Source organism: Bos mutus, chromosome 18 (assembly GCF_027580195.1).
Source record: "Bos mutus isolate GX-2022 chromosome 18, NWIPB_WYAK_1.1, whole genome shotgun sequence".
In the NCBI taxonomy this organism is placed as follows: Eukaryota; Metazoa; Chordata; class Mammalia; order Artiodactyla; family Bovidae; genus Bos; species Bos mutus.
In genome coordinates this window covers 60,925,371-60,937,695 of record NC_091634.1, presented here as the reverse complement: position 1 = coordinate 60,937,695, position 12,325 = coordinate 60,925,371, and the positions used below count along the sequence as shown (strand labels likewise).

At 54.7% G+C, this 12,325-nt stretch overlaps 1 protein-coding gene across 1 annotated transcript in view; it reads left to right on the top strand.

Moving 5' to 3' along the window:
* Positions 1-2,539: 2,539 nt before the first annotated feature.
* ST3GAL2 (ST3 beta-galactoside alpha-2,3-sialyltransferase 2) overlaps positions 2,540-12,325 on the top strand; it is a 47,327-nt gene continuing 37,541 nt past the window's right edge. The window contains exon 1 of the mRNA XM_070388741.1: positions 2,540-2,708. The gene's annotated coding sequence lies outside the window, so the exon portion shown is untranslated. The remainder of the gene's footprint in view (positions 2,709-12,325) is intronic.

The following is a 12,325-nucleotide window of genomic DNA, read 5'->3' as shown; positions in this document are numbered from 1 at the left end:
GTTACTGTGTTTAAGTCTTTTAATGTGGGGGGAGGTTGTGTGTGTTAGTCGCTCAGTCCTCAGTCGTGTCCAGCTCTTTGTGGCCCCATGGACTGTAGCCTGCAAGGCTCCTCTGTCCATGGAATTCTCCAGGCAAGGAGACTGGAGTGGGTAGGCATTCCCTTCTCCCGGGGATCTTCCCAACTCAGGGATCAAACCCTGGTCTCCTGCACTGCAGGCAGAGTCTTTACTGTCTGAACCACCAGGGAGGAGGGTGGATAAAGTCATCTGTGTTGAGAGTACAGTTTTTTGGTTTTGGGTGGGGGGTGGTTTTGTGGCTGTGCTGTGTGGCATGTGGGATGTGATCTTAGTTCCCTGACTAGGGACTGAACTGCAGTGGACCAGTGGAGTCCTAACCAAGAGTATAGTTTTTATAGGCCAAGGTTGAGACATATTGGAGAAGAGGGCCTACAGGAGCCTGGTTAGATTTTGGTGGAGCAGAGAACTTGATCATCTCACAGCTGAAAGGGTCTGAGATCGTGCCGGAGAGTGAAGGTCACCAAGTTTCCTCCTGGAGTTCTATAGCTCCCAGAACATCAGGATAGCAAGTGGTTAAGGGTCTACCCAGGTAGGTGTGGTGTGAGAGTCACTTTCAGATACCTGACAAGTCAAGAATCCACCTTCTCACCTCTCAATCCCACAGCCTGTTATAGGTCATAGAACACCTGGAAGCAGAGGATTCTACAGAGCTGACCCTATCCTAGAGGTCTGAGATCTCAACCCCTGGCTTGCATCCATAGTTTGGGGAGTAGTACCAGGTATACCCTACAAGCTCCCCTTTGGAACAGAAAACCTTACCAGCTTTGAAGAGAATGCTAAAGGCTAAGGACTGGGACATCTTTCAGGCTCGTGTGGAAAGTGAAAGTCATTCAGTCATGTCTGACTCTTTGCAACCCCATGGACTAGACAGTCCATGAAATTCTCCAGGCCAGAATACTGGAGTGGGTAGCCTTTCCCTTCTCCAGGGGATCTTCCCAACCCACGGATCAAATCCACATTACTGGTGGATTCTTCACCAGCTGAGCCACATGGAAGTCCAAGAATACTGGAGTGGGTAGCCCTTCTCCAGATCTTCCCCACCCAGGAATCAAACCAGGGTCTCATGCATTGCAGGTAGATTCTTTACCAATTGAGCTCTCAAAGAAGCCCTCAGGTTCATGTAGTATTTTCCTTTTACTGTATCAACTGATTGATTTATTTAAATTAAAAAGAACGTTTTTGAGGAGCCTGGTAGGCTGCAGTCCATGGGGTCGCTAAGAGTCGGACACGACTGAGCGACTTCACTTTCACTTTTCACTTTCATGCACTAGAGAAAGAAATGGCAACCCACTCCAGTGTTCTTGCCTGGAGAATCCCAGGGACGGGGCAGCCTGATGGGCTGCCGTCTGTGGGGTCGCGCAGAGTCAGACACGACTGAAGCGACTTAGCAGCAGCAGCCTGAAACCCCACTTTCTATGGCCTGGCTCCTCTGAGATTCATATTATCCCACAGCAGGCTCCTCCCACGGGAGGGGTATGGGTCAGCTGTGTTTAAACAAACTCTCCAGGAGAGTCTGATAGACGCTTGTTAAAGAATCAGCGACTTACAGGCCTCCCTCTGCCAGAGGCGATAAAGCTTGGAGGGCAACTGGGAGTTTCATTAACAATTTGAGGTGGATCTGGAAACTGGGGAAAGCACGTGCTAAGAGAAGACATAGAAAAATATTGAAAATGGTTAACACTTTGCTTTATGTATATACTGTGCCCTAAACAGTAGGGAGCTAAGGGAGTCAGCTAGAAAGAGAGTGGGTCGGACTGGAATTATCAATAGAAGGTCCCCAGGGGGGTGAGCACTCCAGGAAACCGAGACACTCGGTCTCCTTTTCCCAGGTAGGGAAACCCCACGCCCACGTGGGGTGATTTTTCTCCCTCCTGGGCGCAGCGGCCTCACCGCAGCTCCGGCTTGCGGAGCCCGGGCAGGAAGCCAAGCTAGCCTCAGGTCAAGGCTCTTTCCGCGAGAATGGTAACCGTCCCCAGCGTGAGGCTCTCGGGCCAGAGGCTTCGCCTGCAGCCCTGCGCGGCTGCAGCGGACCACAGCCGTGTGAGAGGCATCCTCCGCTGCTGGGTGCCCCCCTCGAAGTCCAGGTATTCAGCCCCGGCACAGCGCGTCGCACACCCCACACCCTGTCTCCGACGTCGGTACCCCGGCCTCAAGGGAGTGGAAACCTCCCATCCCCCTCCCCTCCCGCGCTGTAGACGCCCCGAGTCCCCAAGGGACTACAAAGCCCACAAGCGCGCGGGCTGGCGCGCTGTCTTCTGGGAGTAGTAGTTCCGCGCGCCGGGCTCTCCTGGCGGCGCAGCGCGCGCTGGACTCCATTTCCCAGGATGACTAGGCGAGCGGGGGAGGGGGCGGGGCAGGGCCGAAGGATGTGAGTGGGGAGGGGGCCCTCGCCCCCCGCCCCCACCCTTCCTTTCCAGTCAGGCTGGGTTGGGGGAGGGGCCGGGCTGAGGCGGCGGCGGCGGCGGCGGCTCGCTCGGGGCGGGTAAGGGCGGGACTGGCCCGCTGCGGGCGGACTGGGGAGCCGCTCAGCTAACGGGTCCGGACGCCGACAGAGGCGGCGGCTTTCTCTGCACCGGCGGCGGCGGCGGGAGCGGCGAGCATGGCCCGCGCGGCGCCCGGAGCTGACTGAGGTGCGCGGGCGGGCGGGCGGGATATAAGGCGTCCCGGGCCCCTCGCTGCCACGAACCCCCTCCGCGCGGGCAGCTGGCTCGACCAGCGGCCCAGACCCTCCTGGTCCACCCCGGCAACTTCCCCTGGGTCGGGGCGCTGGGCTCCCCCTTGGGGGCGGTGGTCCTCTTGCCCTGGCCTCCCTCCCGGTTGCCCGCCTTCTGCTCCTGCACCTCCAGCCGTTCCCACGCGCGGCTCTTCCACCCCATGGTGGAAGTCCCCAGCCCCCGCGCCCAGCCCCGAGAAGCGCTCCGTGCCCCAGTCGCGACTTCAGTCCACTGCCTAGTTCGCACCCCCAGCCCCGCGCGCGCTCCTGGCCTGTGCACTCCTTGGAGACCCTTGCCCCGCTTCTCCTGGCCACAGGCTGTCTTTGCACCATCAGCAGCTCTCTCCTCTTTCCCCTACCTGGCACTGCCCCCAAGCCATCCACAGTGGCCCAGTTCTCTCTGATGAGACCTAACAGCTTGACCTCGTTCCCACTTCGGAGAAACCGAGGCTTGGCACAAACCAGGAACTTAGCCAAGTCCATGCCCCAGCCCTGTGGGGCTGGTCTGAGCCCTTGCCTTGGCATGAGGGAGTCATTTCTTCCCTCCAGTCATTCCTCTGTGACTGGACCAAACTTCCCAGTTGCCTACTGCAGCTCTCTGCTGAGCTCACTTTAGTCTCCCTTTTGGCGTTTTCCCACTTCTGTTTCCCCCTCCTCCTTCCTGTATTTAATTTCTGGCCTCCTTTGCCTGTAGAGTCCCCCACCCATCACTCATTTACTCAAGTTAGCCTTTTGATTTCTATTTCTTGCCAACTGCATCCATCTCCCATCTTGCCTCTTGCTTTCAGCTACAGTAAAACACTGAAGAACAGAGTCTAAGGTGGTGTTGGGGGAAAGGGGAGAGGTGCTGGTGGTGGGAAGGGAGTGGCAGCCTCTTTCAGCTAAAGCTGCCGAGGGGGCTCAGGGCACTCTGGAGTCCCTCAGTAAGTCAGTCCTAGCCAGTGATGCACACTCCCATCTTGTCTTTGGGACAGTTGTCTGGAAGCTGGTTGGTCATTTCTTCCTCTCATTACACGTGGTGGACTCCACCATCCCTCCGAGATGGAGGGAACCTCCTACATTGGTGGAGATGGCGGCATAAGAGAAGTCTGGGAGACCACACCCCTAACCCTTATCTTGCTTCTGCTGCTAACTTTGGAGATGGTTGGTGGCAAAGGGAATGATGCTGCTAGGTGCCCCCTGAGCTCTTTGTGGAGGAAGACATAGTGACTGTAGGTGGTGATCTCAAGTTTAGTCGTGGTGTTCAGGGTTTGAAGGAAAGAGGGAGCCAGGGCTCAGAGAGGTGGTGGAGACTTGCCTGTATCTGGTTTTTTTTCTTTTGGTTTAGTTTTGTTTTCTTATCTTCCTTTGGCAGATTTGCCTATGGGTCGATCCCTTCCTAGCCCAGTTTTCAGCTTCTCAGTGGGAAGTTGGGGGAGGGAGGGAAATCTGTGAGCCATCACGAAGGCAGGCTCTGGGAGTTCCACTGGGGTCCTGAATGAGCAATCTTGATCTGAACCAGATGGTTCCCTGCTTCAGCACCCCCTCTCTCATCCCTCCCCCTTGGCTGTGAATAGGACGTCTTTAACCCTGTAACTTGAGAATGGAGGTAGGGGGGCCAGGGGGCCAACTGTCTGTGTGCGTGTTTATGTCTGCATCTGCGATCACCATGTGAGCTTGCCAGGGGCCTGTGGGAGTGACCCTACGTGGGAGTGCAGTGCCGGGATGTGCTGTGGCATGCTCACAGCCCTCTAGGAACTTTCCCAGCCCAGAGCCCACATGGGGTCAACTTCTCAGCTGCTAAGAACCGCTGGGTGTGGCCTCATGGTCCATTTCCCCACAAGCCAAACCTCTGGACCTGAAAGATGCCTCAGGCGAGGATCACTCTTCTTTTGAAAACTACCTGCAGTTATGTGGAGTCTCAAAGAGCAGCCTAGGGTCGGGTGGGTTTCCTAGAATTGGAGTTCCTGCTTCCGAACTTGGAAAGAGAGGAGCTGGCGAGGGGAGGAGGAGCTGATTCCTTTGCTTCATTCTGTACCCCATCCTGTCTTGTGTATTGTGTACTTGATTTTGACCTCTTCCCCTCCGCCCCCGTTAGACTGTGAAAGTCCTTCAGATGTGCCCTTGTTTCTGAAATATCACCCCGCGGCTCGGTCCTTGGCACAGAGTAGGTGTTCAGTAATCCCCCTGAAGAGCTGTGTAAGGCGCATTTTGCTGGGCCCCACTCCCAGACATTTCTGATTCAGGCAGTCTGGGTGTGGCCTGAGATTTTATTTCTATCCGGCTTCCTGACCATAGCACTTGAGAACCACTGGTTTGGGGCCATGAGAGTTGCCTGGGTGATTAATCCAGGCCCATGTAAAGTCTTCAGAGAGGCTGCCCCCCACCTGGCTTCCCCACCCAGGACTGTTCTGGCAGCTTCCCTGGGCTGGTCTTTTCCTGCCATTCCCATGCTTTCCAGTGTTGGCTAGATTAATGGTCAGGGTGACTTGAGGGCCTGAGCTCCCAGTCCCCCTGTAACCACATAGCAGACACTGTGCTGTGGCCATTTGAAGGAAGGACCCCCCACCCCAACCACAAAGCAGGACATTTAGGCACCAGGGCTTTGGGGAAGGACATGGGGAAGCAGACCCTGAACCAGGCACTCATCTGCGCTGTCCCTGAGACTGAGCAGGTTGGGTGCTGGCCATGGCTGCACACTGGACAGGATGCCTGGGACTCTGAAACTGAGACAAACAGGAGGAACCCCTTACATTGTGCTTTAACTTTGCCACGCATTTTTTCACGTACTGTTTTTCAGGAGGTTTATAAGGCAGAGGTAGACCCAGGTGGGGTTACTAAGAAACAGAGATACTCTGTGGGTCACACAACAGGCCCAGGGCTCATGATTTCAACCCGCCGAAAGAGCATCTGCTAACCCAGGAGCTGTGAATAGCTGGAGTGATGGCTGCTGTTCCCTGAGTGGTTACTTCTAGCCAGGCACCTGGCTGGATGTTCTTGCATGTAGGCGCGTCACATTCTCACAGCAGCGTTGCAGGGTTAGCACAGATGAAGAACTGAGGCTTACAGAACTTATGAGACTTGCCCATAAACTCAGCTGGTAAGTGGAGCATATGGAAGCCAGACAGGGTCTTTCTGACCCCGTGCTTTTTGTCCCTCACTGCCTGTCTTGCCCAGGAAACCTGTAATTGGCCTTTGAGTTGTCTGCCCACAAAGCCTGGTGAATTTATTGAGTCTGGAACTCTGCCAGCTGTTGTGGAGGAGAGGATGACCAAGTCTCTGTCCACCGGGAGGAGGGTAAGACAGGTACTCCGATGTCCGCGGTGGGAGGCAGAAGGGGTAGCTGGGGGCTTGTGGGTTTAGAGGAGGAGAGGTCATCCCCAAAGAGGGCTCAGAAGGGGACTCTGGGTTGGGCCCTGAAGGGGAAGGCAGAGTTCCAGCAGTGCCTGCAGGCCGGGGAACGTACTGGCCAGCAGGGGAAGGAGGGACCATAACGGCGTTTTCAGGGCGTTTTCCCTTTTGGTTGGAGCATAGGAGAGGTATTTTAAAAAGAAGTTTGGTTACAAGCAACACCTTGCTGACTTTGGTAGGAAAGGACTTCATTGGAAGGCTATGGGAACTCCTAGAATCTGAGGAATGACTCGAGACCCGAGTCCCCTGCAGGGTCTTTTTTTAAAAGCAATTATTCGTCTTTTTTTCCTTCTAAATAGGTCTTTAAGAAATTATTTATTTATTTTATGTTTGCTGCTCGCAGGCTTTCTCTCGTTGCAGAGAGCGGGGCTGCTCTCCAGCCACGGTGCGCGGGCTCCCCTCGCTGCAGTGGCTTCTTCTGTGGAGAACAGGCTCTGGGGCACGCGGGCGTCAGTAGTCGTGGTGCATGGGCTTGGTTGCTCCGTGGCAGGTGGAATCTCCCCAGACCAGAGATCAAACCCGTGTGCCCTGCATTGGCAGGCAGATTCTTAAGCACTGGGCCACCAGGGAAGTCCCCCTCCAGGGTCTTGGAGTAGGGATGTCAGGAGCCAAAGGCCAGCCTCTTCAGGGTACCACTGGGGCCAGGATAACTGTTCCAGCTGTACTGTGGGATTTTGTCACCATAGGTTGGGAGTCATCTCCCAGGGAGGAGATGTCTGGTTGCCCAGACTGGGCCATGCCTCCTCCCTTGGCCAGGGAAGGGCTGGTGACACAGTAGGCAGTCCCCCCAAACCGTATCCAAAAATTGGAGTCCCCAGAAGAAGAGGCAGTAGAGAATGCAAGAGATCAATCCCAGCACAGTGTTCAGTGAGGACTTAACTCGGCAGACGGCAGACAGAGGGCTTGTTTCCGACAAGTTTCTGAGCAGGCAGAGGGCAGCTGGTAGCAGGGTATGGCTGGGTCATAAGGAGACAAGGAAAGAAGGGAGGGAGGAAATGGAAAACTAGTTAGGGTCCGGGTGAGAAGTAATGAAGACTGGAACTTGGCAGTAAAAATGCAAAGAAGGGACTGATTCTAGAGAACTATGAAAGTAGGTATCTGGAACAGACAGTAAGTTGACTGGGGTTAGACAGTTCCTTGCCTGGGTGAAGTCAGGTCCTTTAGCTGAAGTGGAGCAGTCAGGAGGAGGAGGAGTTTGCAGGAGATGAAGCATCCTTGCTTTGGAGGAGCTGTGTGCAGGACGCTGACAGCGTGCCCGGAAGCCTGGTTAGCTTGTTACTCTGGACTCCACGCTGCCTGCCTGAGGTTTGGGGCCTCAGCCCTGGGCGGGTGGGGCCCCACAGCCTCAGGGGCCCCGTTCATTCTGAAAGCAACTGGGGCTTTGTGGTCCATGCTCAGCATGCCTGCGTCTCTTCTTGTCTCTCCATTTCCGCCGAGGGTGGCCTTCGCCTTCCTCACCCTTCCCCGCTCTCAGTTTCCATGCCCCAACTTTCCCCCACCGTGTTGTCCCAGTATCTGAGCCCTTACCAACTAAAGGAGCTGGCCCAGCTCTCTGGGGACCTGGGTTTTAGATTTTCCCCTCTTTTCTTTAGCAACAAGTTCTCACTATTAGGGCAGATATCTGCAAATGACATTTTGCACAGAGAGAAGGTGAACTTTGCCTGCTAGCTGAGGAGAACAGGCATTTCCTCCAGTTATGCTGGGCTTACCAGGGATGCCTGTATGTGTTCCTAAGCAGCCATTCTGGGGCACCTCTTGGTGCTTATTTATAAATCATGACTGTAATTACAGCGTATTGTCAGTCACACTTTTACGTTGCCATTGCAGACCTCTCCTAAGGCTCCAGGGCATAGGCTGGGCTTTGGGCCACCCCAACTTTCTAGCTGAGAACTGGAGAGGTTTCCTGCTTCAGGAATGGGAGAAGGACTTCCCCGGTGGTTCAGTGGTTAAGATTCCATGCTTCCACTGCAGGGGGCTTGGGTTCGATCCGTGGTTGAGGAACTAAGATCCCACATGCCACTCAGCCAAAAAATTAAATAAATATATAAGAAGAAAGTGAGGAAGGGAGCAGGGTTCTCTGTGAGGTGGGGCAGGAGGAGTGATGCTGAAGGGCACTTATCCCTGCAGGTTTTCAGAGAGGATCATCTTCCTGGGGTGAAGACTGTCCCCCTCAGTTATAGCTGTTAGCATTCAAATGAGTGTGCTTTTAAAAAAATTAATTTATTTTTTATTGAATTATATAATTATAATTATATAATTACTTTACAGAATTTTGCTGTTTTCTGTCAAACCTCAACATGAATCAGCCATAGTGGATGTAGTAGTTTTGCCATGCATGATATGAACACAGTGCCTGCTACCCGTGTACAATAAGGTGAACTAGGAACAAGAGAAATCTAGAGACAAATGTAATTTTTCCTTATTTTGCTGTCAGTACTAAATTTGTATTGTGAAATAATCATATTAAAACAACAGTTCTGCTATCAGATGTTGAAAAACATCCTCAAAGGGCTTCTTCCTTAAGGAGGATGTGACTGCAAATGAGGAAGCTCAGAGAGGGAAAGGGGTTGACTGACATCCCCCCCTGGCTGCTGAGGTGGGGGAGCGGGTAGCACAGGCGTCTCCTGCCTGGAGGGGCATCTCTCCTGGTTTGATCATGCTTTCCCGTGCGCATGCTTTTTCCTTGTCTCCCCTTCTCTTCTTCCCTAGGCTCAGGCTGGGGAACAGGCAGGGAACACAGAAAGCAGCTCTGTCTGCACAGCTGAGGCGCGAGGCCCATCCTGCTCCTGAGAGGGGGGTTGGGGGGCAGAGGAGACCCTGAGGGGTTGGCGCATGACCCAGGGGGTCGGCGCAAGACCCAAGGACCACAGAGAGCAGTCCTCGCCCTTGCTCTCTGAGCCCTCCAGCTGTGGAGTCCTGGAGCAGAGGGCCGGAGGCAGGTCTGCAGCCTTCTGAGGGAGAAAATCAGCAACGAAGGCAAATCGCTAATTGGTCTAGAGGGGACTGCTCTGATGAAGAAAAAATCAACAAGTTTTCCGTGTGGTTTAAAGGAATTTGGGGGGGGTGGGCGGCGTGAGTAGTGAAAGGGGAAGTTGAGAGGTGATGGTGGGAAGAGGAACAAGGGGGGGCTGGAGGGTTGGCCTGGGGCTTCCCCCTCCCTGCCCGTGTCACCCCGCAGCCCCACCCTGCTCCGCCACTCCCTCTCCCTCCTCCTTCCTCCTTTTTTATTGACATATAACTGACATATAACATTATACTAGCTTCAGGTGTACAACATAACGATTCCACACTTGCATACTCTGTGAAATGTCTACAAATTAGTTAACGATCTGTTACCACGCATAGTTACTACCTCCTTCCTTCTTTGTGGGGAGGATCCCTTTGGGTTTGCAAGGGACTCTCCCTGACCTTTGAGTAGAGTTCCCCCCAACCTCAAGTTCAGTTGAAAACAAAATACTTGTCGTTTGATGCTGGTGGAACCAGAGTCAGGAGAAAATGAAAGTCTCTGTGGCCCCTGTGCTGTGTCCTCTGCCCGAGCAAGTGAGCAGGCAGCAGCCAGAGGGACCGGGGCTGTGCCGCAAGGCAGGGGAGGGGCGGGAGCCCGGTCCTGTCTCTCTTGGGTTTTCTTGGGAGCCGTCTGAGGCCATGGCAGCTGCAAGGGGCTTTCCAGCAGTTGGCCTTCTCTCTGTTCTGTCCTGTCCCAGAGGGCTTGGTATCTTCCCCGGGCCACACCTGTGTAGCTTCTGGCCGGTTCCTGGGTCCTCTGGCATGGCTCAGGAGACCCCAAGTGTCACAGGCAGGGGGAGACAGGAAAGCTTGAAAGGGGTTAGGAGAGTCATGGGGACCCCTGTTGCGGGCTTCCCAGGTGGCTCAGCGGTGAAGAGTCTGCCTGCCAGTGCAGAAATTGTCAGTTTGATCTCTGAATCAGGAAGATTCCCTGGGGAAGGAAATGGCAACCCAGTCCGGTGTTCTTGGGTGGGAAATCTCATGGACAGAGGAGCCTGGTGGGCTGTAGTCCATGGAGTCACAGAGTCAGACTCGGCTTAGAGACTAAACAGCAGCAGGAAGAGTTCAGGCTTTTCCAGTGTAGGGGAGCCAGCGTTGGTACTTCCTTAGGAAGGTGCTGTGAAATGGGTGCTGAGTGACCCAGGGCAAGTTGCTGCCCCTCTCTGGGCCTCAGAGTCCCCTCATCTGTAAATACAGAATTTAAAGATCTGTTCACGGATTTGCTGTCAAATCGTCCAGTAGGCCAAACAGAGGAACGCCATACCCTGAGAGGGGAGATAGTGCTGGGAGCCCAGGACACCACCATGGGGTCCAGGAGTCGCTGAGAATTGGTCCAACCTTTCTGCTGACCAGTTGGACGTATTGCGCAGCAGCCAGCCTGCTCTGGCTTCTCTCTGGAGAACTTGGGCTCCTGCAGCTGAGGGAGCTGGCCCCTGCCTCCTGTTGTCCTCATCCCCCTTCCCGAGCGTCGCTCTGCCTCTGTCCTGGGTTCAGGCAGAGAAAAACCCCTCCGGTCTCTCATCACATCCATCTCTTCCTATACTGGCCACTGGTTAGGCTTTGGAGTGACTGTGTATAGGCTTCCTGTTTCTGCTCCCAATCCCCTCACCTCCTTCCACCTTGGGCTCTGCTTTAGTGAGAATTTCCCCCCAAAGCCAGCTTTGGGGGTTAGATCACAGGCTGAAGATGGGAGGTGCTGGGTCAGTAGCGCAGACTCTGGGTGGGCCTACTGAGGGTTGAGAACTCGCCTGGAAAGAGGGGTGGAGCAGAGGTTTTTAGGAGAGCAGAGGATGGCGGTGAGACCAAGCCACACACAGCGTGACGCAGAGGCCTGACCCAAAAGGCCAGGGGATCATGGGCCGGGGGAGGCCAGGGTGGGCCGAGCGTAGAGTTTCATTGCCCAGGAAGGAGGGGCAGGATGGGGGTGCTGGCCGACAGGCAGACCCCCGAGACTGCCCTGGCAGGAAGGGAGGCCCCGGCTCTCCGGGCTGGGCCGGTCACACAGCATTGTGCCCAAGTGTGGGCAGGGTTGTTAATGACTGTTTGTTCTCCACAGGCTGTGAGGCTGCCAAGGGTCAGTCCGATAAGAGGGAAGAGCTGGACTCCTCGAGGTTTATCCTCCCACCAGCTGCCTCCTTTCCGCTGGCCTCAGATACTGACAGGCTATTGTGGCCCTGCTCTCTCCCCTTCCTGACACATACCGCCCCTGGCTGTGGCCCAGCTGGGCTTCCCCTGCCTGGCCTCCAGCTCCCGTTCCCATCTGGGGTCAGATGAAGCCTGCGCTGGGGGAGGGGTCAGTCCTAGAAGGCTGAGCCAGTTCCGAGTCAGCCTGGGGGTGGGAGAACCCAGGGGGTGGCCAGGGCTCTGGAATGAGCAGCCGCTCCTAGACCTGCCTGGTTCATGTTGGCCTCAGGGTTACCCCCGGCTCCACCATCCAGGCCGTGGGGTCTTGAGGGAGCCCCACCTTTACCCCAGAGCTTTGGAAGGTCTGGTTCTTCCTCTGAGAGGAATAGAAATGGGGATCTGAAGGAACTTGCATTTGGGAAGATGATTTGGCCTGTCTGTGGAGAATGAATTGGTGGGAGGGAGGTCTCTAGAGTAGATCTGGCGCTTTAGTAGTTCAGGGGCTACTGTAGGTAGAAGATGGCAGTTCTTGGTTAGAAAAAGAGTGGCAGATGTGGAGGAAAGTAGAAAAGGGAGAGATTTAGGTGGGAAACCTCAGGTGGACTTTGTAATAGGTTGGCTGAAGGAGGTTAAAGGAAGGAAGGGGCATAAATGACTTCCAGGTTTCAGGGTTGGATGGGTGATGTCCCTTTGCTGACACTGGGAATACAGAGGGAAGTTCAGGTTTTGAGGGCTTAGAGTGTGGGTGAGTTTGGCATTGTGAATAGAGTGAGTTTGAGGTACTGTTGGTACGTGTAAGGTATCTCATCAGAGGGGTGGCTGCTAGAAGTGAGTGGGATAGATGCGTAGAATTCAGGGTAGTGTCTGGCAGCATTTAGAAAAGTCAGACATGACTCTTAATAGGTTGAGAAACAGATTTGGAAAGGGTTTCTTCCCCCAAATCCATTGCCAGACAAGGAATGGAGCCTAGGGTCCCAACTCCCCATTGCAATCCATGTCCAGGGTGGTCTTCTC